Source organism: Nycticebus coucang, chromosome 1 (genome assembly GCF_027406575.1).
Source record: "Nycticebus coucang isolate mNycCou1 chromosome 1, mNycCou1.pri, whole genome shotgun sequence".
NCBI lineage: Eukaryota > Metazoa > Chordata > Mammalia > Primates > Lorisidae > Nycticebus > Nycticebus coucang.
The window spans coordinates 99,479,310-99,505,144 of NC_069780.1; the positions used below are offsets into that span (position 1 = coordinate 99,479,310).

The 25,835-nt window shown below is 40.2% G+C and overlaps 1 protein-coding gene and 1 pseudogene across 2 annotated transcripts in view; one reads left to right on the forward strand and one right to left on the reverse strand.

Annotated features, from left to right (window-relative positions):
- TENM3 (teneurin transmembrane protein 3) overlaps nucleotides 1–25,835 on the reverse strand; it is a 953,923-nt gene that overhangs the window by 627,553 nt on the left and 300,535 nt on the right. The gene's annotated exons all lie outside the window — the stretch shown is intronic.
- LOC128581843 (40S ribosomal protein S19-like) lies at nucleotides 436–908 on the forward strand (annotated as a pseudogene). The gene has a single exon (XR_008378924.1). The product of XR_008378924.1 is annotated as a 40S ribosomal protein S19-like (transcript).

The following is a 25,835-nucleotide window of genomic DNA, read 5'->3' on the forward strand; positions in this document are numbered from 1 at the left end:
AGTTATCTGACTTTAGTTAATAGAAGGGCAAATATCTGGACATTATTATCTTGCAAGGAGTTCATTGTGTAATATTTATAATCAGAGCCTACATTGTTAGGAAAAGATTAAATTATGTGTATATCTCAGCACATGCTGTTTGAAAAATTTGGAAACAGTTCATTTAGCTCGAGTCCCATCAAAATGGTTAAAAGTAATGTCAGTGAACCACTCACTGATGTTTTCAGAGCACAAAAATTTTACTTCAATTCATTCTTTCTCCCTCTCTCTCTGCCTCTCCTTCTCTCCCTCTCTCATCTTCCCCTTCTCCCTCCCACCTCCTCTGGCCCCACACATTTGATTTTATTTATAGTTTTATTTGGTGTTTGACTTGTTTCAAACCAACAAACTTTGCTGCATGGTGGGCTTTTATTTTAAGAAAATACAGATGTGATCCCCTTTCCCCTGGCTGGCAGCGCGGAGGCCGCACGATGCCTGGAGTTACTGTAAAAGACGTTAACCAGCAGGAGTTCGTCAGAGCTCTGGCAGCCTTCCTCAAAAAGTCCGGGAAGCTGAAAGTACCCGAATGGGTGGACACAGTCAAGCTGGCTAAGCATAAGGAGCTTGCTCCCTACGATGAGAACTGGTTCTACACACGAGCTGCTTCCACAGCACGGCACCTGTACCTCCGGGGCGGTGCTGGGGTTGGCTCCATGACCAAGATCTATGGGGGGCGTCAGAGAAATGGCGTCATGCCCAGCCACTTCAGCCGCGGCTCCAAGAGTGTGGCCCGCCGGGTCCTCCAAGCCCTGGAGAGGCTGAAAATGGTGGAAAAGGACCAAGATGGGGGCCGCAAATTGACACCTCAGGGACAGAGATCTGGACAGAATTGCCGGACAGGTGGCAGCTGCCAACAAGAAGCATTAGAACAAATGATGCTGGGTTAATAAATTGCCTCATTCGTAAAAAAAAAAAAAAAAAAAAAAAAAATACAGATGTGATAAGATTTAAGGACTTGAAAATAATCTAACATTTTGATTTCATATATTTAAAAATGTATCGGTATATATCCATTATTCATTTAAGTCCAGTCAACTGCCAATCATCTCTGGTAATAGAGAGTGAGGATAGAAAGAACAGGTGAAATCTATCCCTACTCCCAAAACACAGCTTTCAATCTCCTGTCTGAGTTCTTTACGAGATAGCAGTACCTCCTTTCCTCTTCTTTGTAGCTCATTTCAATTGTGGAATGACCTTTAAGAAAAACAACCCGAGAGAGAAAGAAGCGAGCACGTGGGTGATCTCAAATCTTCTCCTAAAATTAAGATAACAAATGAAATCTTTAGCTCTAATACACGAAAACAGGCCGGGTTGATTTTTTTTTGAATATTGTCTCTGGAAATGTAAGTTCCTTCCAGAAAAAAAAAACTCAGCTGATTGCCCCTGATTAAACTCCACCAACTATTTTGCAAACCATTTAATCATTTCAAAAGTCAGCCTCTTATATGTACAAAGTGTCTTAACCTTCAGAATAGCAGTTAGATTTTGAAAGGTGAATATCCTTTCAAAATTATCCTTTTTATTCATTTTAGCATCTGCAGATGATGTGGACAAATAAGACTTTGTTTAATAACATTATTAAATACATCTTACAAGCATGTCCTCCAGGCTATTCGCATTAGAGCGGGTGTCCTGGCTGTACCTTCACTAGCAATAGTATTGACCTTTTCTACTAAATGTGAGCAGCATTTATCCAAGGAGGAATCAATACCAACCTGAAACTCCAAGGTCTTTATAGCTAATTCTAAAGAACATCACTCAGTGGAGATTCTGGGATGGCGATTAGCATATGTGCAAAACCAAAAAGGTCATGTGAACAAATATGCTCAAATTTGTATATTCTTTTGTATTTGGCATTTATCAAACATTGAGAAAAATAGGAAACAGAACTTGAAGACAGCTTTTTGTTTTCTCCAGAAAAGCTGCATTAAATAAGGAGTGAAGGCCAGGTGAGGTGGCTCACAACTGGAATCCCAGCACGCTGGGAGGCCCTGGCAGGAGGATCCCTTGAGCTCAGGCGTTTGAGATCAGCCCAAGTAAGAGTGAGACCCTGTCTCTACTAAAAATAGAAAAACTAGCCAGGCGTGGTGGTGGGTGCCTGTAGTCTCAGCTACTTGGGAGGCTGAGACAGAAGGATTGCTTGTGCCCAGGAATTTGAGGTTGCTGTGAGCTGTGAGGCCCCAGCACTCTACCCAGGGCAACAGAGTAAGACTCGGTTTCAAAAGTTAAATAAAGAGTAAAACAAATTCCTTTTCAACACGTACAAAAGTACACTATAATTTAATACCTATTGTGCTAAGGGGTGTCAATATCCATTGATTACTTTTTCTGTAGTGATCCAATAAAATCCTATAAACTGGTGTTAACTTTGAGGATACAAAGGGTCAGACTATTTTAAAGCACTATTAGTAATGCTGCTTTTAAAAATTCATCTGTCAAATGAGTGTTGGGTATAAACACCTGTGTTTCCTACAAGGTGCTGAGAGAGGAGGGACCTTCAGAGAAACTCACCCTGAGTGAGGGCAGGTAGCTCAGCTGCGGGGTGGGGAGCTAAAACTCCTCAGGGCCAAGTAAATAAAAAGTCGAATATTTGGTAGAAATGAGAAGGTAACAGCAAATTTTAGCAATGTAAAAATAGAAGAAAGAAAACGGGTAAAGGCGTTGTATACCATGGATGGAATCTTCTTTAGCTTTCTAGTAAGAACTTTCAGAACTGAGAAAATGTGTTATTTGTGGCCCAGGCGGGGGTCTTTATGCCCAGGCAGATAAACGGAATAAAAGTAACTCTATTTACAACATATCCTTCACTGATCCCTCCTCTATTACTCCATCTTCTTGAGTCTGTTTCCGCAAAGAAAACTTGGATCTTCTGGCCCAGACATCCTCCTTCAAGATAAAGAAATAAATCCTGTACACTTGAAATGGGACCACCGCCTTAGAAGACAGTGGCAGAATCCCAAAGGACTTTCAGAACACAAAGGACATAGGCCAGGCAAGGTGGCTTCCACCTATAATCCCAGCACTGTGGGAGGCTAAGGAGGATGGATCCCTTGAGCTCAGGAGTTCAAAACCAGCCTGAGCAAGAGGGAGATCCCATCCCTGTTAAAAATGGAAAAACTATCCCGGAGTGGTGGTGGGCGTCTATAGTCCCAGCTGAGGCAGGAGTATTGCTTGAGCCCTGGCGTTTGAGGTTGCTGTAAGTTATGATGCCACGGCACTCTACCCAAGGTGACACCAACTGTGTCTCAAGAAAAAGAAAGAAAAGAAAAGAAAGGACATAATAAAAATCACTTTTGTCATCTATCCCTAACTACAAACCCATGTTTGTAGTCAGCATTTTCTGCAGTGTACTGCCCTTCCATCATACATGCATCTGTAAACACTTTCTCCCTGTTCTTTTTCCTGGGGGGAACAGAGCCTCAAGCTATAGCCCTGGGTAGAGTGCTGTGGCGTCACAGCTCACAGCAACCTCAAACTCCTGGGCTTAAGTGATTTTATTGCCTCAATCTCCCAAGTAGCTGGGACTACAGGTGCCCACCACAACGCCCGGCTATTTTTTGGTTATAGTTGTCATTGTTTGGCAGGCCCGGACGGGATTTGAACCCGCCAGCTCTGGTGTATGTGGCTGGTGCCTTAGCTGCTTGAGCTACAGGCACCACCTTTCTCCTTGTTCTTGAACGTAAGCATTCTTATTCAGTTGAGTAGACACCCTTTACAAAGGTGTTCTGCTTTTGACTTTCAAGAATCTGGCCATTCTAGACAAAAAGGCACCAGAGGGGTCTACGGTTTGATTTGTCATGTCTATGATTCATGAATTAAAAGGCCTCTGTGAGTGAGACCATTATGGTTTATTGCTTCTGGGCACCGAGCACTATAGACTATGTGAAGAGAAGCTGGCGCTAGTGCCCAAACAATAAAGCCGTCCCTGAATGCAGATCTACCTGACACCCTAACTGGCTCAGAAAGGATGCTAATTGAAAAAACAAAGAAACTTGTGAATACAAATGTAGAGTCCATTCATTCCAGAAGTTTTTATGGGAATCTGCACAATTTTCATAGAAAACAATGAGAAAAAAGTGTACATAACCATTTACATTCTATTACTGGTTGACATGCTTTATGTTAGACTTTAAAGAATTAGGAAATGCCCACAAAAAATTATATGGAATCACTATGCTGACAGTATCACTTTCACCTCCTAGTTGGTTAAAGGATCCTGACATTGTCGATTTTCACAAACTCATAGTCTAAAAGTTACGTACTCTAAATCAATTAAAATGGTTTTAGATTTGCTGTCCTCTAATTGTTCCCCCCAAATTAGCCTCATCTCTTCAGGCAAGCCTAAGTTTAAATTATGCCAAATTGTGTGTCTATTTGATCTTTTTGCATCTGTAGAGAATTCTACTATTTTAGTTTGAAAGCACATCCGTCGTTATACTAACATCACACGTGGGAAGATTTTTTTTATGATTACCATCAATCTTCCTGTCAAAACTGAAAACCCTGTTCCTTAATTCTGCCATAGACTTTTGAGACCCTCAAAGAGCAGAGAATATAAGACCCAGAGATCATATTTCGGATTTTGTGAGTAGTTACGATTTCTACTCTGAGTGTTGTCTTCATTTCCTCTTTTACCCTTTCTGCACAACAATTTTATTTAGCATTACCACATTATCTTTGGGATTACTTCCTTCAGTGATTCCACCTGCCCCTGCCCATATTAACCTTCAAAGGGAGAGGATATGTCTGATTCATTTCATATTCCCAGGACTGAGCAAAATGCCTACATTCGTGTAAATGCTTAACACATTTTTGTAAATGAGTGAATTGCATTATTTTGTGAATCACTTGTTTGAATTCATCATAAGAATCTTTTATTTCAGGCCAGACGTGGTGGCTCACGCCTGTAATCCTAGCACTTTGGGAGGCTGAGGTGGGTGGATCCCTTGAGGCCAGGAGTTTTAAGAACTGTGTGGGCAACATAGCAAGATGTTATGTCTACAAAAAATAAACAAATCAGCCAGACAAGGTGGTGATCACTTGTAGTACTAGCTAGGTACTTGGGAGGTTGAGACGGGAGAATTGCTTGAGCCCAGGAATTTGAGGTTGCTGGGTGCCATTATAACACCACCGCACTCTACCCCAGGCAAAAAGACCCTGTCTCAAAACAAAAAAAAACAAACAAAAAAACTTCCCCCAAATCCTTTATATTTCCCAATTCTATTTTCATATAGAGGAAAGAATACTTCTGATTCAGTCTTCTTTGTTGCCATGAAACAAGGGGAAAATCCGGGATCTGAAATCCTCAGTGGGGTCTTACCATTAAGACTTCATTATATGGATACTTTAAAGCTCTAACAGTGAGTTGCCACAACCATAGGCATTTTAGTAGCAGATAAATATGTTCTATAACTTCCAACAGAAACAGAGCCTGTGTGCAAGAGTGAGAGGTAGGGGTGGCAGAGGGCTTGGTGTTGAGCAGAGGTGCCCATGTAGGCTAGGCAATTGCTGATGTCACAGACCGAGTTTTGGGTTTTTTTTATTGTTGTTTTATTTTTGTTTTTTTGAGACAGAGTAGAATGCTGTGCTGTCATACCTGGACAGCAACCTCAAACTCTTGGGCTCCAGTGATCCTCCTGCCTCAGTCTCCTGTGTAGCTGGGACTACAGGTGCCCGCCACAACGCCCAGCTAGTTTTTCTATTTTTAGCAGAGATAGGGTCTGGTCTCGCTCTTGTTCAAGCTGGTCTCGAACTCCTAAGCTCAGCAATCCACCTGCCTCAGCCTCCCAGAATGGTGGGATTACAGGCGTGAGCCATGGCACCCCACACAGACTGAGTTACAAGCTGGTGGGTCTGAATGGAAATTCAAGCTTCTGCAGGGGTTAACAGAGGACATAAAAAGTGATGTCACTTGAGGTGCTTTTCTGATTGTGATAAAGTACAGAAAAATGTCAAAACAAATTTAAAGTGACATTAAGAACCTTGATTTATGCCCCTTGAAAATGCTAAGCATTTTATTGTATTGCACTTACCTATCTAAAAAATGGGTAAAGTAACAATTTAAATATCCTGAGGACTGTGAAACTATTTGGAAATAAGTCCTTTAGTTGTACAGTGGCTCTGACTGAACCTCTCTCTTAAAGTTAAGCATCATAAGGAAAAAAATCTAAGCCTACTCAGTAAATCAAGAAACTTCCTATCAGATTTTCTGCAACTCACTCAGAAATGTGATTAACAGAAAAAAGGGAAAATCGTTGTAAGTGCCTGCCCTCCTTCAGAAGGCTGTGACTTTGCCGGCTTCACGCACAGATTTATCCTTCACTGAAATGATGAGCCCCATTCTCCAAACCTGCAGAGCCACCTGCAGAGCCGTCCTCCAGGTGGCCTTGAGCCACCTGCTTCTCCCCTTCTCCCTTCCCTGTAGAAAGTGCTGGGAAGGCAACTCCCTGAGGAAAAGGAGGAACTGGCCAGAACAGCCTGGGCTACAACCCCCTCGAAACGGCTCCTAGCAGGGCTTTCACTGGTGGTCACGTTATCACAAGCCCCCGCGAGGGCTATATTCCAGGCCCCTCAGCTGCTGGGTGATTAGGAATCGTGCAGATGACACCCCCACTGCCCGTGCCCTTCTTGAGCTTTGGGGGACCAGCTTGCTGGGAATGCTGGGTTTCTGTTGTCACTCACTGTTTATCTGTCAGTAAGTAATAAATCTGCTTTATGTAACTCATGTGAGTGTCTGTGTTACTCAACTTGGGCAAGTAGTAACCGCTTCACACCACTGTCTTAGTAAAATAAGTAAAGTTCCATTCAGTGGAATGTATTCTTGACAACCTCAAAGTGGGCAGAGTGGGCCACAGTTCGGGTGACTCAAAATATGCCAGAGAATCTAGAGGAGAAATAATCCCAGCATCTTTTCTTGTTCCATGTTCCAGGTAATGTCAGGCCTTGGAAAATAACCCACTGTGTACAAGGAGAGTCTAAAGTGATAACCTACGATGATGGGTTAGGAAGACTCGAGTGGAGAGTTACTCCTCAGTTCTCTGGCTTTTCACAGAAAAGGTGACAGTCACTGTCCAGGCCCCAGGAGAGAAGTGATCTACAGATGTGCTGGGGGAATTCACCCCCAAAAAAGGGTGAGAGGCTGTACCCCATTCAAGGGGATCATGTTGAATAAGAAGCTCCTGGTCGCACTTGGGTTTTGTGTTTCCACTGGGACACACTGGTTCAGACACTGAACCAGTGGGGTGGGGCTGTGGCTTACAACGTGTTGGGGAGCTTATTGTGCCTTTCTCTTCCCAATGCCACCTTCAGTGCTATCACATTGGCAGGTGAAAATTGGTCATGGTGGAAGTCTTTACACCACAGAAGTAGGCAAGCTGTACAAATCAGGCCCCTACCTTATTGATAATTAAATATTTAGGCTCCTGCTGGAGCTCAGTGGTTAGGGTGCCGGCCACATACACCCAGGTTGGTGGGTTGGAACCCGGCCCACCCAGATAAACAACAATGACAATTACAACAACAACAACAAAAATAGCTGGGTGTTGTGGTGGGTGCCTGTAGTCCCAGGTACTTGGGAGGCTGAGGCAAAAGAATCACTTAAGCCTAAGAGTTTCACGTGGCTGTGAGCTGTGATGCCATAGCGCTCTACTGAGGGTAACATAGTGAGACTTTGTCTCAAAAAAAACAAAAAACGAAAAGTGAACAAACAAAAAAACCCCAATGTTTACCTGCACTCACTGGTATAAACCCAGACTAGTGCCAAAAGGAGGCACTGACAATTTCTCATCCTTTTATTAGCATAGAACAAGAGCTGTGATTTACATCAAAAAACTCCAGAAGAATGCAGAGTACAGTGCCTGCAAACACAAAGAACACCTGATAAATAAAGGTCATTTGCATGTCAGTGTTAATCTAGGAAAGACTGTTCTTCTTAATTTTGAGTGACATCACAGAAAGGTTGAAAGGGGCCATTTGGAGATCAAGTATTGGTTGTCACTCAGTGTTCAGATAACCATTATTATAATGGCACAACCATTATGGTTTCAAAACAGCCTTAACAGTCAAGCTTTGATGTTAGAAGGGGGAGTTTTTCTGAAGTTGCATAAGGGTATTCCTTTCCTTTGGCTTTGCTGTCAGCAGAAAAAAGGGACTGCTGTAGGCAATGTGGTGAGTGACGGGTCTGGACCGCAGGCCTTGGTGGAGATAAGATACAGGTGAGCCACTAGTCCTGCTAGTATTTCATTCTACTTTATCTCTCACTGTAATTTAAAAATTTGAGCTGAGAAATTTCATTATGAGGGGCCATTGATTGAACTCAAAAGTAATGCTGTCAGATGAATGTAAAATTCCTTTTTTCTAAACTAAATTATTAAGATCTTATAGGTGAAATGAAAGAACAATTGATTTCTGCCTTTGCTTCTACTAGATTTTAGTATTTAAAATATTAATTCGGTGCCTTGGGCAATATTAAAAGTGTGTCTTAATTTGGTTTACATTTTAATTCTCTAGAATGAACTCACTAGGCATATTTATATGTCCAGAGACTTTTAATGTTCTTCAAACATTAATAGATGTATTTATAGAATTTTTATAAATACCAGTTGAGCGTAATTTTCACAGACCTTTTTTTTTTTTTTTTTAAGTGTATCAACTTTTAGACTTGCAAAGAAGAGATTGATTTTGGAAATTTCTTATTTTTAACTGAAGAATAAAAGTCATCATTTTTTTCATAAAGCTAATTCTCTAATACTATCTCCTTAAATTCCCACTCATGTTATGGTTTTGTGATGTAAAAGGAAAAGTGGTTTGAGAGGATAGGGAGCATTCATTGAGCACTTACTGAGTGCCAGATGTCTCCAATGCACAGTGCTTGATGAACCTTATCTCATTTAATCCTCCCACTAACCTTGGAAGATAAACACTATCCTGACTCTAGTTTATAGATAAGGAGAGGCTGGCCAAAGTTGAACAGACTCTAAGAGGCTAGGGCAGGCTTACTCTAGATGATGTGATGTCCAAGGCTATGCTCTTAATTCTCTTTCTAGCCTGTCTCATACTCCAGATCATACTGAGCAAGGAAGACCCTCAGATTTACTTCACCACACACATGTGATTCTGAAACTATTCTTAGCACAATATCAGAAGTTCCTGGAGAAAAAAACTCCTCTATCATTTGATAAAAATGAGACTAAATTTTTAAAATGAACATCTTGATTCTTGATTAGACAGGGCATTCCAAATATGTGAATTATCAAGCCTTGGCTCGTAGTCATTGCTAGCAATTGATTGATGGTTGGATGGAATGAACACGTACCAAATCAATCAAGGAGTTTCCAATCCTACGCAGACACACAGAAGGTGAGCTCTCAATCCAAGGCAGCCTAATGGCCACCACCATGGTACCAAAGGGCTATAACTCTTTTATTTTTTAGTTAAACTGCTGGGACCTCCCAAGCTCTCACTAGCTGGCAGTTTAGCGTCTCTGTAGTGATTCTCTTACAGATTTGAGCTTCTGCACAGGCCTCAGCTGTGTCACATTGGGGTGCAGTCATCTGAGTTCAAGCTCACCTGCTTGGCTGTAAAGGGAGAGGGGCCCTTGAACAAATTTCTCCTCTCCACCTCCACGAGATCAATTTTTTTTAGCTCCCACACATGAGTTAGAACATGTAATATCTTTCTGTGCCTGGATTATTTTACTTACCATTATGTACTCCAGTTCCATCTAAGTTGTTGCAAATGACAAGATTTCATTATTTTTTATGGCTGAATAACATTCCACTTTGTAGCACAGTTTTTTTCATCACTTATCTGTGGGTGGACCCTTAGGTTGTTTCCCTATTGAGACAGGATTTCATCCATTCAGGGCTGGACAAAGACCCCTATTTTCCAGGCCTAAGTGAACAGACTTTCTCTCCAAACTGCACTGTCTGAATACACAGGAGAAAAGCAGTATTTCCAGTATTTCCTCTTCTGGAATACACTTCTCACTGTTTTTTTTTTTTTCCTGAGCTGCGGACTACATTCATTTGTTAATACACTCATTCATTCTCTAATCAACATTGAAGTCTGCCAAGTCCCAGCTAAATGTAATTCTCTAGATTTCTCTATTTACAAAACAGTATAAAATCCCTAGAAAAAAAGACCCTTGTGGGGATTCCTAGTTGGGTCTTCCTTCCTCTGCCAGAAGCTATGGTGCCTTTTCTTCCTTCTCTATTCCTTCTATCTAATAAATTCTACCTTATCACTGATCTCTGTGGTTGGTGGGTTCATTCTGTAGATCTCCGAGACCAAGGACCTACTGAGAAAGAAATTCTGTGTTTGTTATTGTGAATAGTGCTGAAATGAACATGCAAGGGCAGATTGCTCCTCAATATACTGATTTCCCTTCTTATGGATATAAGAGGTAGGATTGTTAGATAGTATGGTAGGTCTATTTTTAGATTTTTCAGGAATAGCCACGGTTTTCCAAATTTACTTTATGGAAAAAAAAGTAAACACAGAACCAATTTACTGTTTCACCAACAGTGTACAAGGGCTCCTCTCTCTCCACATCCTCACCAGCATCTGATTTCACCTTTTGATCACCTTCTCTTGAATTACTTTTGTCTATTTCTTCTTTTTTTTCTTTTGATGTGTAAACATTTTCTCTTTTTTCACCTTCTATTTCCTGTAAGATAGTATCCACTGTGTTCATAAGGTCTGGTGTTCCTTCTTGTTTAGTCTTTATTTCTAAAATAATTTTTACTTTGATTTCTAATTCTTTCCTGAAGTGTGTCACCTTAATTCTGAGCTTTTCCAACTCTGATGCATGTAGTTCTTTCATGTTTTGTGTCATTTTCTTAATATCTTGGGTTGTTTTGATCTTTTTTTTTGGACACATCTTTCTAGCGTGATTTCCATTGTCTGTTGGAGTATTATTCTCCTACTTGTTCTTTTCTTTTCTTATCATGGCATTGTATGAGATGTGACCTTAATACTTTTCTGTTGTTCATTTCTATGTGAAATTAGTTTTCTTGAACTTTAAGAATGAGGCTGGATTCAGGGTCACTTTTCCGATTTAACAGAGCTCCCCCTTCTGTTGCCTTTCTGTAGGGTGCAAAAGCATGGTGGCTTTCTGAGATTTCTTGGCTCTCTTTCCCTTCTAACTGATGGTCTGGACTTTCCCCTGACTTCATCTTTGTTGTCTCTGTCCTGCTCAATGGCCACTCCACTGCCAGCTATTTCTGCTCTGTATGGGGTCCAGAGCTGTGTTACAACTTCCCAGGGTCCTAGAGGTCCCTTCCTCTATTAAAAATATCAAAAACTTGTAAAGATCTATCTTACAACAAAACATTTTATTTGAGCTAAAAGTGCATATTTTCTGCTTATGATTAAAAAAATATTGAAACATTCCATAGATCCCTAAAAGTACTGTGGGCCCTAGACATTGTATCTATGGTGCCTGATGGATGACTCAGTCCTGGAGGGACCCTGCCATGGAAGAATGCTCCAGTGTGTCATTTGTGAGCATTGCTAGTGGCTGGGCTGCTCCAAACCCTTCTTAGCCATTGTGAGCTCCTTGCACTCATCTGATACTGAATTGTGTAGAACCCTCCCCATTTTAGCTGCTCTTCTCAAATTGGTCCACCATGTTTTGCAGTGAATTAAGGCTGGTGTGTTAGTATGCTGACTATATAGCGGCTCATGTTCTCTGCTCCTTGTATTCATGTATGAAGCCCTGTCTCTTCACTCCTCATTCTCCTACACAGATGTGCCCACCATGTAGTTCCATTGGCCATTGGTGGTTTGTCCTCACCTGCTTGTATTTTGATGTGCATGGGGACATGTCATGATCTAGCTGTATTGTAAATGTTGTCTGGGGAGTTTTAGCTTTTCTATTTAGTTGCTCTGTCTCTTTTGATTTAGAGAGATTGAAAAACTGTACTCCAGAGCTTTGAATAACTCAGGAGAACCTCTTCACTTGTTCTATAAATCCAAAGTAAGTTCCTATTGATCCCAATTATGCCTTCCTTTCTAAAACTCTAACAATAAAGGGTTGATTTGGAGGTGAGAAGCACATTTTAAGCTGAAATTATCTTTGGAATGGCTAAGGGGGAGTACATGGTTATTCACACATTGGAGTGGATTATTTTTAGAGAGGTTGGCTTCCCTGATCCATAGTCATATGGGGCTAAGAGGTGAGGGTGAGATGAAGATAAGAGATAATTTTAGAGTTGCGACACTGGTAGGGATCTGTCTTCTGGGCACACAGTGGACAAGGAGTGGGGGATTTGTTGGTAGGCATGGAGGAATAGGACACTTTACATACTTAGATGTTACCTGTCATCAGCCCAGCCTTAAAGTGTCCTATGTACTTGACAAGCCTTTATGTAGATTGAGAGAGTTTTCACATTCATGTTGAGTTTAGTGAATTATATTAACAGATATATTTTACTGACTGAGGATTGCATTTTCATTCCCAGGAGTTGGGATGGTAGCTGTTTAAAACATCAAGCAGGCAGAAAAAGCATCGTGCCACACAGATGCCAGATTATTCTCAACATTCTTGTGCCTCCTCACAAATGCAGCCATCTACTTAACTCCACCAAATTCCATGGCCTATCTTTTAAAGAACAAAATAGAGTCTGGGCAAGTTATTTCAGGCATGTGTGTATGCTGTTATTTAACCTATTGTCTCACTGTTACAAACCCACCCTCTGCATTGTGCCTTGGGATGCTGGGGCTAGAAGTCTGCAAACTACGTTCCCATAGTCCTGTAAACTACATTTCCCACAGTCCTGTGCAGCTGACTTCCCATGAGGTCCTGGAAATGGCAGACAATTGGAAAGTAGAAGAAGAAAAAAAGGGCTTTGAATTTTACATCCTGTTAGCAACAGTCCAGGCGTAGAAGAGAGATACAGCTCCCCCTTTTAGCTTCTGGGACACTCTCAACCCTGGCTAAGATGTATTTGTCAGAGTCCTCATCATCAGCCATTTACTCTTTGCTGGTCAAGCCACCACTGCACTTGTTTACCTCAGATATTTGAGACCAGGTATGTAGGGTTCCTCCTTTGAGCTCCCAGGTCATGGAAAACTCATACATCTTTTCTTTAGTTCCCTTGGCCTTGGGGTGCAAGGTATTTTATGTAGGGGTTGCATTTGCTTCCTGTAATTACTGACATTCAGGTCACCTTAGCATCCTTGTTGCTCTCTTGCCCTTCCAACTCAATCCTGGTAAGACATTTCTTCAGTTTGTCCTAACGGTAACATTTCTTCAGTTTGTCTTAAAATTCTTAACGGTAGGGTGGCACCTGTGGCTCAGTCCGTAAGGTGCCGGCCCCATATACCGAGGGTGGCGGGTTCAAACCCGGCCCCGGCCAAACTGCAACCAAAAAATAGCTGGGCGTTGTGGCGGGCACCTGTAGTCCCAGCTACTCGGGAGGCTGAGGCAAGAGAATCGCTGAAGCCCAGGAGTTGGAGGTTGCTGTGAGCTGTGTGATGCCATGCCACTCTACCGAGGGCTATAAAGTGAGACTCTGTCTCTACAAAAAAAAAAAAAAAATTCTTAACGGTAATAATTTTTGCTTTCCTGACTAGTCATTTGTACCTGTTTTGTAAGCTATACTTGTTTTTCAGCTGCTTTTCTCAAATTGGTTTGCCATGAGTTCCAGTGAATTCACCTTGGTATGTGCCTCTAAGGGAGTGGGGTGGGTGGGGAGTTGTGCTTTCCCTTTTCTTCAGTAGAAATCTTGTTTTTCATTTTTCCCCATTTTGAAGCTGGGTCAACCCACATTTGTTTAATGAGAACTTTTACATCCCTATCCAAATACTCAATTTATTATCATAAGGGGAAATAATTTTATAACTCAGTATTGTTAAAGCATCTAATATATACAAACCATTATGCCAAGAAAATTAGATTTGGGATAACAATGCTATTTTAGAAGTAGGATAAAGGGATTAGAAGATAAAACCTAAGAAGAAAGATCAAATAAATGGCTATTATTTCTCTAAAGAGGACAGAAAGGATGGTTAATACCAGAATTATGAATGATTTTATGGAAGATAATACACAGTGATTGTACATATTCACCTTGGGATGGCAGATGACTGCATTTTGGGGGTCAAATGTGGAATAGAGGCTGGATAACAAAAGATTCCTTGTAATGAAGATTGTTAGCAAAATGAGGTACTGAGAAATAATGGGAACTCTCAATTCTCTGAGCACACATCCTATGTATATGTATATATTCTGAATATACAGGGTGGAGATACAGTTCATGTGTATTTTACTATGTTAAATTATTTTTAAATTGCACACGAACTTTATGCTCACCCTGTATATATTTATGTACATGCACACACATGTATACAGTTCTTGTCTGCCTGGAATAAGCTACTGGAGTCCTGCCGAGGGCATGGTATGACCTATTAACTTTTGTATGGCTTTTTCAGGTTTTAGAACTGTACTTCTAAGAATTTATGATGTTCTTAGCTTTATTCACCCCTCACTCTTCTTTTGTTGGTGAAAAGCATACCAAGTGATCTTTATTCAGTTGGAGGGGCTGCTAATTGATTTTTAAAAAATGCCTTTTGTCCCTGGTCACTAATTGATTGATGGAACAGCTGCAGGTCTGACAAATATCAGGTTGAAAAGCAGTTCCCACTATGGGGTGATCTGTTGCCAAACATTATTGCTTTAGTTTATCAATCCCAAAAGCACACCTTTAGATATTCCCAGAGATAGGAGTTGTGTTTTATTTAAAAATACTTCTTCATGGTCTTTAAAATAATGTCACCCTGAGAAATCATTAAATAAAAGTGATTTAACCTTAGCAAAGTATATAAAGTTAAGGTCTGTTATTATAGATCAGTTCTCAAGAGTTCAAAAGTCTGAGGCTGATTATCAAATAATTTCAGATACCAAAAATTTTAAAGTCTTCAGAGACTTCAGTTGGTTAATAATGATAATAATTATAACCAACGAATCAGATGGACTGAATCAACATTGACTTTATGAATATGTAGCATATTGAAAGTATTAAGTTTTATTACAAAGTTATAAACTATATGCCTTTTCCTCAAAGATACTTGCAGCTAATACTATATATTTACATTTGATAGCATTGGCTAAAACACCTTAATAATTAGCATGACACTAATAAATAGAAAATCGTAATAGTGACCTATGAAAAATGGAATCTCATATAAAGTAATATCACATTGAAGGATATAATTACAAATTAAGCAAATGTTATTTTTATTTCTCAGACTATGAGATGAACTAAAATCGAGACCCTAGACTCCTGAAGTAACTAAAGGACTATGTATATTTTTTGGTAGCCAAAGAGGTGAGAAACAGAATAATATTGGCTTGTGCCATAGGAGAGCGAGTCCAACAGTTTTTAACAACCAGTAGCTCCTCACTGGGCATCGGCCTCTTGTTAGTTATTGCTGCTAGCAGGGAGTACGGGTCAGTGTTAGCATCTTAATTGATTGTTAGTTGATTTTCATTTTCTTTTGAGTTCCTGCGGTTGTAGCTGCAGAGATTTAGGTTGGGGGATACCTTGAGTAGTCTACAGAAGTCTCTTTCTCCGACCTTTTCTAAGCTGAGACTGAACCAGCAGTCAGAGACCTGATTTTTGGAATGACTCATAAATCCATAGCTATGTGACATGACCTTGACAAAGCAATCTAAAGGCTCCGTGCCTAAGATTACCTGTTTGTAAAATGGTTGTACTAGTCTGTTCAGGTGGCTGTAACAAAGTACCACAGACTAGGTGGCATACACACAACAGAAATTTATTTTCTGGAGTTCTGAGGCTGTGAAGTTTAAAATTAAGGCACTAGCATATTCGGTGTCTGGTAGGGGTCCATCTCCTGATTAAGAGACAACAGTCTTCTCACTGTGTCCTCAGATGGTGGAAGGCATGAGGGAGTTCTTTGGGGGTCTCTTTTATAAGAGAGCTAATCTCATTCATGAGGGTTCCACCCTCATAACCTAATTACCTCCCCCATACTGTACCTCCTAATATGACCTTGGAAGTTAAGATTTCAACGTATGAATAAATTTGGGAGGAAGGTATATATTTAGTCCATTGCATTGGTGTTCTCTCTCTCGTGGCTTTCATTATTTTTAAAGCAAGGAATACTGTCTGTCAAATGCCTTCATACAGAGAAGCCCAATATATTCTTATTAAATAAATTGAAGTGGATTTTCTCTAAGAAGTGGTGACAAGGCTGAGTGACCTAAACGTACCTGTACCACTTTATCTACCTTCCTGCCTCTTGGTAGTCCTTGGAGTACTTCAAAAAACCCCAAGGGTGACAAGGAATACCCTTTGCAGACCATAAAATCAGATGATCCGTATAATCCCTTCCAACTATACACTATAGCTTTTTTTTGAGACAGAGTCTCAAGCTGTCTGTCACCCTTGGTAGAGTGCTGTGTCATCATAACTCACATAAAACTCTTGGGCTCAAGTGATCCTCTTGCCTCAGTTTTTCTATTTTTAGTAGAGATGGGGTCTTGCTTTTGCTCAGGCTGGTTTTGAACTCATGAGCTCAAGCGATCCACCCATCTCAGCCTCCCAGAGTGTTAGGATTAGGCATCAGAACTGCTCCTGGCCTTATGCCAGTTATAACCTAAATTTCTTTTGTGATCCAAAAACTGTATGGTTTTCTTCCCCCATAATGAAAGTTATTTGTAAATGTAAGATTTAAAGTATTCAAAATCTAGCTATTGTAGAAAAATGTACTATGTGTTTAGTCTGGAGTTGGTGGAGTAATGTTGTTTTTAGAAATGTACATACACGCATATTTCCTTCGGTGTGTGTCTTCTGACTGTGTAGTGATAGGAAGGTAATGAGATCACATGGACTAGTTCAGAATTTGACAATGCACTTTCAATTCAGTTTCATCCATGAGCATTTATAGAGCACCTACTGGGCAGAAGCCACTGGACAAAAGTGAACGGCAGGCTCCCAATTGTCACAAAGACGCTGTCCTTGTGACAATTTATTTTTGAAGCACTCCCTGTCCAAGATTTTAAACTTTTTAATACATTCTAAGCGTAAGAAGTGTAAGGTACCTAGGGGAAAATTGGTTGAAGCACAGAGAATAAATAAGTCTGCCAATAAATGTCACCCAATAGGTCAAACATCTTGTGGCCATGTATGGGCGATGTGTACCAAGGGTCAAGTAAAACTGTCCCTGAATGGAGAGCTATTTTGTCCTTCTTGTTTATTAATGTCGATCCATCTATACTAATGGATTTAGCATGAAAGGAAGTAAGGTGGGGGTCGGGAAATGAGCGTCACTAAATCTCAGACTGCCATTAATATTAATGCTGTCTTCATACAGTACTAGCTGGCGCAACAGAGCCTAAAAGCTTAATACAAGAAAAATAGTTCTGATGCTTCCTTATTGTGTATTCATTGACATCAAGTGCCAAACAGTCTCATTTTATACCCTGCACCTTCATTTTTATCCAACGAAGAGGAAATTTCTCTTCATTATGAGTTAGTCACAGTAATGATTATGTGTTTGCCCCCAAATTTATTATTTTAATGTTTAAATAATTTTTCCATCTTTTGGTCCACATTAACCCTGAATGAAAACAGACTTAGCTTGTAGGAATTAATTTATTTGGTAAATCAGCATAAAATGAATATTTCTTTTCATTGGTAAATTTTCACTTATATTCTTTGAATTCAATCATACGAGTCGCATGCTTGCAGCCCACGGGTACCAGGCAGCCCATGGGTACCAGGCAGCCCACAGATATGAGGACACTCTGACGTGTTTGAGTGATCAGCTCAGTTGTGCCATGTCTTTGTGTGGTTAGCAATTCTGTTCTGAATTCCTTTGTGAAACCCAAGATAAAAAAAAAAAAAAAGCATTGCTATATTTCTTTGGACCAAACTACACTTTGGTAGAACTCAAAATAGTCACATGCAATGTTAGAATTATCTTAGAGATAAAGGATCAAGGCAAAGAAAGATCAGAGGATTCATTGAAAAATACTTAATAAGTAATTGGCAAAGTTGGTAACTTCCAAGGCCTCCTTGCCTCAATTCTTTATATTCAAAAGATGTCTTTGCATTCCCTAGAGCCATAACCTATGATTTAGAGACCAGTTTATCTGTTAGAGTGCTCAAACCAAAAGCAAAACAAAAGGCTGGGCACCCGTGGCTCAAGCCTCTAATCCCAGCACTCTGGGAAGCTGAGGCAGCAGGCTCCCTTGAGCTTAGGAGTTCAAGACCAGCCTGAGCAAGAGTGAGACCACGTCTCTACTAAATAGAAAAACGGAGGCAAGATGATCCCTTGAAGCCAAGAGCTTGAGGTTGCTGTGCGCTATGACAGCCCAGCACTCTACTCAGGGTACCAGAGTGAGACTGTCTCAAAAATAAATCGGAGCAGTGTGAAGAAGAGGAGGCGAGACGACTCCCTGGACCCACTGCAGCCCGCGCGACGCTGCACCCCGCGTCCAGCGCCCACATCCCGAGGCTGCAGCCACCACGCCCAAGGGAAAGCCTGCAGGAGGAGGTAAGGCCCAGGCACAGGGCGAACCCCGGAGAAGATCCACAAGGTTGTCTGCTAAACCTGCTCTTCCAAAGCCAGAGCCCACGCCTAAAGAGGCCCCTGCAAAAAAGAGAGAAGGTGCCCAAGGGGGAAAGGGAGAGGCTGACGCTGGCGAGGAGGGGACTAACCCTGCAGGAAGTGGGGATGCCGGCACAGACCAGGCGCAGAAAGCTGCAGGTGCTGGAGACGCCATGTGGAGGGTGTGCACTTGTGATAACTGGGGACGTCTGGCGACTGCACAGTCTGAAATACTATTTTCTATCAAGTTGTATAAAAATACAGAATTTTGTTTTATGAAGGAAAATGTCTTTTCCCTCTAGTTTTGAGAGACTTCCTCTTGGCTCCCAGGAGAAGGATTCCCTAATGTTGACACACAGCCACGTTGGCACAAATGCTTTGTGGTATTGGAAAAACTAATTTGTTTTTATGTCCTATTCTTCCTCTGCCTTCAGCATGTCTTTTTTTTGAGCAGAATCTCACTTTATTTCCCTCTGTAGAGTGCAGTGATGTCACAGCTCACAGCAACCTCCAACTCCTGGGCTTAGGCGATTCTCCTGCCTCAGCCTCCCCAGCAGCTGGGACTACACTTATCTGCCACAACACCCAGATATTTTTTGTTGCAATTTGGCCCGGGGCCAGGTTTGAACCCACCACCCTTGGTATATGGGGCCGGCGCCCTACCCACTGAGCCACAGGCACTGCCCTGCCTTCAGAGTGGCTTAACTCCCTTCAACCCAGTCGCCTCTTGGGACCTGACCCTCCCAATAATTGGTTGCTAATATGTCAAGGAATCTGGACTTTTCCAATAACATCACTGAGAGGGCATCCCTCAAAAGAGCAGTGGTTCCATTTGTAGATTGTCGGTTCTTCAGATAAACTCTGCCATTTTCATTTCCTTTCCTGAAAGTCAGGGTCGCCTTGTGAAAATCTGTTAAGCAACATGCTAAATGTGGAACATCAGCCCTCACTCTAAACTTCCCTGTCAGAGCATCAGATGAAGACTTCACTGGGTTTCACAGTGGCTTTCTGATTTCTGGTAGACCATGAAGAAGGGAGCTTGGAAGTTGTTGTATACTGTTAACAACTGTCCGCCCATGTCCTGCCTGAAATACCATGATTGTTTATGAAAAGTATCTTTAATAAAGCTGGGTACAGTTTGGCTTGGAACAAAAATAAGTAAATAAATAAATAAAAATTAAAAAAATAAAACAAAAGCAGAACAAAAGATTAAGCAGATTTTTACAACTATAACCTCATTCTCCTGCAGCTGACCACTGCATCTTGCCTTTCACTCACCCCTCAACCTTTTTCACTCACAAGCAAGTTCAAACACAGTTGCTAGAGGTAAAGAAAAAAAATCAAGAGAAAACATCTTCCTATAAAAAGCCCATAAGATAAATTTTAAAGAAAACAGATCTTTATTTCTGCTGTCTCCACTTCCCTTTCTCCCTTGGTCATAGCTTCTTCTCCCATTTTCTCATGCAGTATTAAGAGGTTGATACATGTGGGTGGATATATGCACATTTTCAAAACATTTAGGGGTTTTTCAGAACATTCTGTCCAGTTGTGCAGCCATTGAGCAGGTGTGGCATCGGGGTGCGTGACAGAATGTGTGTGACCAATTGGTCAGACCAATAACTGGGAGGTAAAATACATTATACCCGGTTATCAATTTTTACTCAAAGTCTCAGTTTTGATAGTCTAATATTTACATCTCAATATTTACCCACAAACAAACAAAATCCCTGAAATGCACTAACTTTTTGAGCTGACCCCTTTCAAATAAAGAGCAACTATTTACACTGTCAAAGAGCAACTGTTTACACAGTGACAGTATTCAGATCACAATATACATCTTTTGGTAATTCCTCAACGTTAAACAGAAAAAGTTTGCCAAAGGTGAGAGCTCAGAAGAGGCTGGTGGATGATTTTTAAGATTTATATTTCTCTTTACTTTTAGGGGGCAAAAGAAAGTAAAGGATAAAAAGAGAAATGGTTTTTAATACTGAGTCGAAAAATGCAATATATACATTCGAAATATATGCTTTGTTTGCATTAGTATATACATGTTTTGTAAGCTCCAATAATAAATGTTTTTCATTATTTTAGTCAAATTAAAGAATGGGCATTCAGCTATCTTTAAATTTTCATATTGCTCATGCTAGTTTAGGTGCACCAAATCACTTTGGTATAATAAATTCCTGTATGAGTATCGTGCAGATACTAAAAGACATTGTAATGTTTTCTTTTAAATGTGAATTGAAGAAAAAGGTATTGATAGTCACATTTTTATGTTAGCCATTAATAGAATTTACTAATGAGAAATCTGATGTGTTAGTTCCTATTGCCTTATTATGTTATATGTTATAAAATGTTTTTCCATGTTTATACACGTTAATTGCATGACATTGAAAAAAATGCTTTGCAATTTCTTGTGATTTATGGGCCTGCCACTGGTGACTAGATGCGGGAGAACTTTGGCTTTTGTGGACTTGTGCAAGGAAAGGATGTGTGAAAAGTTGAGGAAAGCCCAATTAGAGAAAGGCACTGAGAAAAAATTTTTAAAAATCTATCCTGCTGAGAGGTAGGCATTTTTTCTGGATGACAAATGTCTGGAGTTCTCAGTTTTACAAAAAAAGAGTGTTCACCCCTGGCCTCTTATCCTTTTGTCATGAAGGTAACCTAAGCTGTGGAAAAAGAGACCATCTGGAAAGAATGCTGCGGTTTCACACAGCCGACATTATTCTCTGCCTCCCCCTTCCTCTTCCTCTGTCTTTATGTCTGGCAAACAGGGTTCAGATGACAGATTTTGGAAAACTGTCTTAGGAGACAGACTCTCAGGCGTTACAGTGTATTGGTATTTTGGTTGTTTCTGTGCATTCTGTCATACGGTTAAGAAGGCTGATAGGCTTTTTGTGAATTGCTGAGCTTCGAGAACCCTTTTATCTTCTATTCAGCTTTAATTGAGGAATTTATGGGATTTTGCCACCTTGTGAGGTAAGTTAGGCATAAATGCCTTGTGATTTATATGGGAAAAATTTTTTCATCGTGTATTGGCATAAATCTTGTTAGTCCACTACATTTCTCAGATATCATGGCAAACTGGAGAAATTCTTCACCAATTTTCCTTGTAAATGAAAAATTAAGTGCATTCTCCATGTTTTTATGGATGATAGCTATGCATTTATACTTTATCATGATATCGCTTCTTTTGAGTTAATAATCGTATCGTTTCAATTGTTATAGATAAACATGAGGTTTAATAAAAAGAAATATAAAAAAATTTGCAGTCTATATTATTCTGAAGGAGGTACGATATTTTAGCCAGTTAATGGGAGTGGAAACCCATCTTGAGAACTAAATCTGTAAGTGTATGGCACTGGGTTTAAAAGGCATCTTCTTGACAGGAACCAAATGAACACTATCTCTAAAAATCTAGTCTGAAGGCAAAACAGATTTGTTAGTGTGATTACTAAAATAATTGCCACCTTCTGGTGTAAAGTGATGTCAACAGTGAACAATCAAGCAATGCCCTTTGCTTTGGTACAGTCAAGCACTCAAAGCTACCGTGAAATAGGATTGGACGGGACCTTTCATTTCATATGAGAATTAATTCTCTAAATGCAGTGGAGAGGAGGCAGCTTATTTTTTCCCCCCAGCAAGCAGCAAGAAACAAGTCTGCGGGAAGCCATATTTTTTCTTACTCATTTCTTAGTGTGTGCATGTATATATTATCCAGTATCATTGGCAAATAATTTATTCTTTCAAAGTGGTTTCATTGGAAAAGAAAAAAAGGGGACAGAAATTTCCCAAAGGTTTTTTGCCTTAAAAAAAAGTTACCCTTTTACATCTAAGTTGTTTTCTCTAAAGACTAAATTAGAGGTCACATTTCTTCAATTGCAACAAAAGCTTCCTGGTTGCTTTGGGATTCTCTGTAGGAGAAGCAGCCCCATTCTGGGCTTACGGTGAGTCTGACACGTGCTACTAGGGGCAAACCTCAGTTAGGGACACCTTGTACTCTTCTCAACAAAGTTAGTAGCCCCACAAGACAGAAATGCCACATGTACTCAATTACCTAATACCCTGCCCTGTGTCTTAAAAAAACATCTTGAAAGTAACAATTCTGAAGCTTTGTACCTTGGATTTAAGCACCTACTGACCTTAAATGAATTCAAAGTAGAGAAATGAATATTAATTATGTGGCTTTATATGTAAATTGCTGTCTTTTGCATCTCCCCAAATTATCCTTTGTATAAAATCTGTTAATAATGTCCTCAATTTAGAAAATTCGGCATATTTGCCGTGTCTTGAGCCTCTACCATTGATAAAGCAAATTCAAGACTGAAAAAAATGGAGCGATCAATAACATATTTCTTTTCCATCAGATTATTTTTTCCATGTACAAAATTCCTATTTGATTTTTCAATTATTCAAAATGTCAAAATGATAAATATGTGAGCGTAACCAACTAACTGGGGAAATCTCTGCCTAATAATATTCAATATAAAGATTCAAAATGATGCCTCATGATGGATTAAACTTTTCCCTGTTCTGCCTCATTAGGGTTCTTGCAATCTGACCCAATCCAAACCTATTACTTAATATATATCTAACAGTAAAATTGCATAAATGTTCACTAGGACAATAGAAGCTAAATGAGCAGTTTCAGATAATTTAATTAAGTTGTAGGTCTTCTAATATGATTCCTTAAGTATGTGAACTTTTAACTTGTGTTAACTCAATTTCCTTATGCTTTCATTTACCATTTGTTGGGGACATTACAGTGATTAGCCAAAGTCCTTCCAGCTCCTAATGTTCTCCATAAATTCTGATTTAAATTGACTGTCACTTTCTCACTATAATAAAGTAGATATTTGACATCTCAAAAAAAAAGAGAGCTGGTCTAGTATACCACATTGCCAAGGAATGGAACTTTTTTCCTCTATGGCCTGGAATCCACATAAAATCACCTTAATTAAGGGCATTAAGAGTTGTCAGAATGAAGTGGGTTCACAGACATGTCTACATATTAGCATTTTTTTGAAAACTAAGTTCCTAGATGCCTTTGGTATGCAAACATGTTATCGTGTTCCCATCTAGTTGTTGTGTACTTGGTGGTTATCAACAGTTTGTTTTGTCAGCATTCAGGAATCTTCTGTCTATATTAAGATAAGAAACCAGCTGCTGTTAGACTTTAGTTGAGGTCAAAAGCAAGACTTGATCAAGTAGGCTAAACTCAGGTTTATCTCCCAAGCTTTCTCAGCTCAGACAACAGAAGGGTAAAATCATATAATTAAGCTTTGAAATTTGTCAATGAATCTATTTCTTTTTGAACACGGCCCTAAAAAAATTACACTATGTATCTATCCCAAACTCTCTTTAATGCTGATAAAATGACTCAGTCAATAAGGTTTTGCTAACACCGATTACTGCCCCTGAAGTTCCCTAGATTGTCCAAAAATGGAGACCCCAGGTCAGTGCTCACACTGAACTAAAACAATTCAGGAGAGGCGACAGATATTTTTTCCGTGGTCAGTGCTGGAGTTTCTCTGCTGGATGAATCAAGACTCTGCAGGCAGCCGCGCCACTTAGAAGCATCAGGTAGGCTGCGAGAAAATTGCATGTGAGGGCAGAAAATGTCTGTCCCAGTGGCTAATGTCTTTCCCTAAGAATTTCCCATAAAAACACTGCTTTTACAATGCATTTGGCATTTGGCACTTTTTGCCCACAAACTACAACATTCCACTCTAGAACCTTCTTGGCACCTATTCAAGAAGAGTATTACTTTAAGTAACCGTAAGATTAACTAATGTTTATTGGGAGGTTACTATGCGCAATTTTTTTTCCATCTACTTGTACAACTCTAGAATTAGCAATAATTACGATCCCTGTTTTACAAATGGGTCAGAGGAGGCACAGTGAAGTCAATTAAATCACCGAAGATGACACAGCAAGGCAGCCCCACTTTGAATCAAATCCTTAGTCATTCTTAAGTTGAGCTTGGCCTGTACAGACCTGCCTCACTAACTAGAAGGTATTTACAAGGAGGCCTCCAGGCATACTGCTGAATACTGAATACTACACTAACATACCCTTCTTCTTTTTTTTTGAGACACAGTCTCACTATGTTGCCCTCGGTAGAGTGCCGGGGCATCACAGCTCACAGCAAACTCAAATTCTTGGGCTTAAGTGATTCTCTTAAGCAATTCTCCCAGTAGCTGGGACTACAGGCACCTGCCACAATGCCCAGCTGGTTTTTTTTTTTGTTATTGTCGTTGTTTAGCAGGTCCTGGCCGGGTTCGAACCCACCAGCCCCAGTGTATGTGGCCAGTACCCTAACCACTGACGACGGATGCTGAGCCACACCCATCTTTTAACATAAGTAGTACGTGATGGGCAAAGATTTCGGCAATATAGACAACCTAAAAGAAGAAGATAAAAATTACTATTAATTTCACCACTTAGATATCACAGCTTGTACTGTTTCACTTTCCATTCATGTTTTTTTCTGTGATGTTTTAAAAATAGAAATTTTAATTATACTGAGTAGTATAATCTAGCATTTGATTCAGCAATTTATCATGAACATCTTCTCATATCTATGAAATATGAGTTTCTATAACTTTCTTAAGGGCTGTGTAACTGGATATTTTGATTTTGAAAGAAGTCAAGGTACAACAGTCTACAGCACCAAGCCTAAACTTGACCTTCACATCTGGTCTCAGCCAGAACCAGTGCCACATCCTTATTTTTTACAGAGTTTTAAAATGTGGGTTATGCAGAGGTGAGACAGGTGATCAGTATATCGCAAGAATGAACACGGGCTGTGCACACACACAGGAAGCTCACTGTTGACACAGTTTTTCCCTTCTTCTTCTATGTTTCTGCATGGGTAAGACAAGTGAATATTTTCTACAAAACAACTCTGTAAATGGTAAAGGGGTCCAGTAGTTGGCTAACTGGAGTAGTTTGAAGCGTTGGGGGGAAGGGATACAGGATTCTTGACATTTAGTTGAGGGCCTTGGCCACTCTGAGATTCTTTGCTTTCCTCGATGACTGTGCCTGAGGGGAAAGGGTAAAGTGACATCTTTACCGAGGCCTTCCTGGTCAAATGCAATCAGATTGACTGAAAGCTCTCAGAGAATGAAACAAAATCCTCCCACCTGGACAGAGCACATTGGCCAGAGAAATGACTGATGAGAAGCCGCTCTGCACTAATCCTGGACGACCATTTC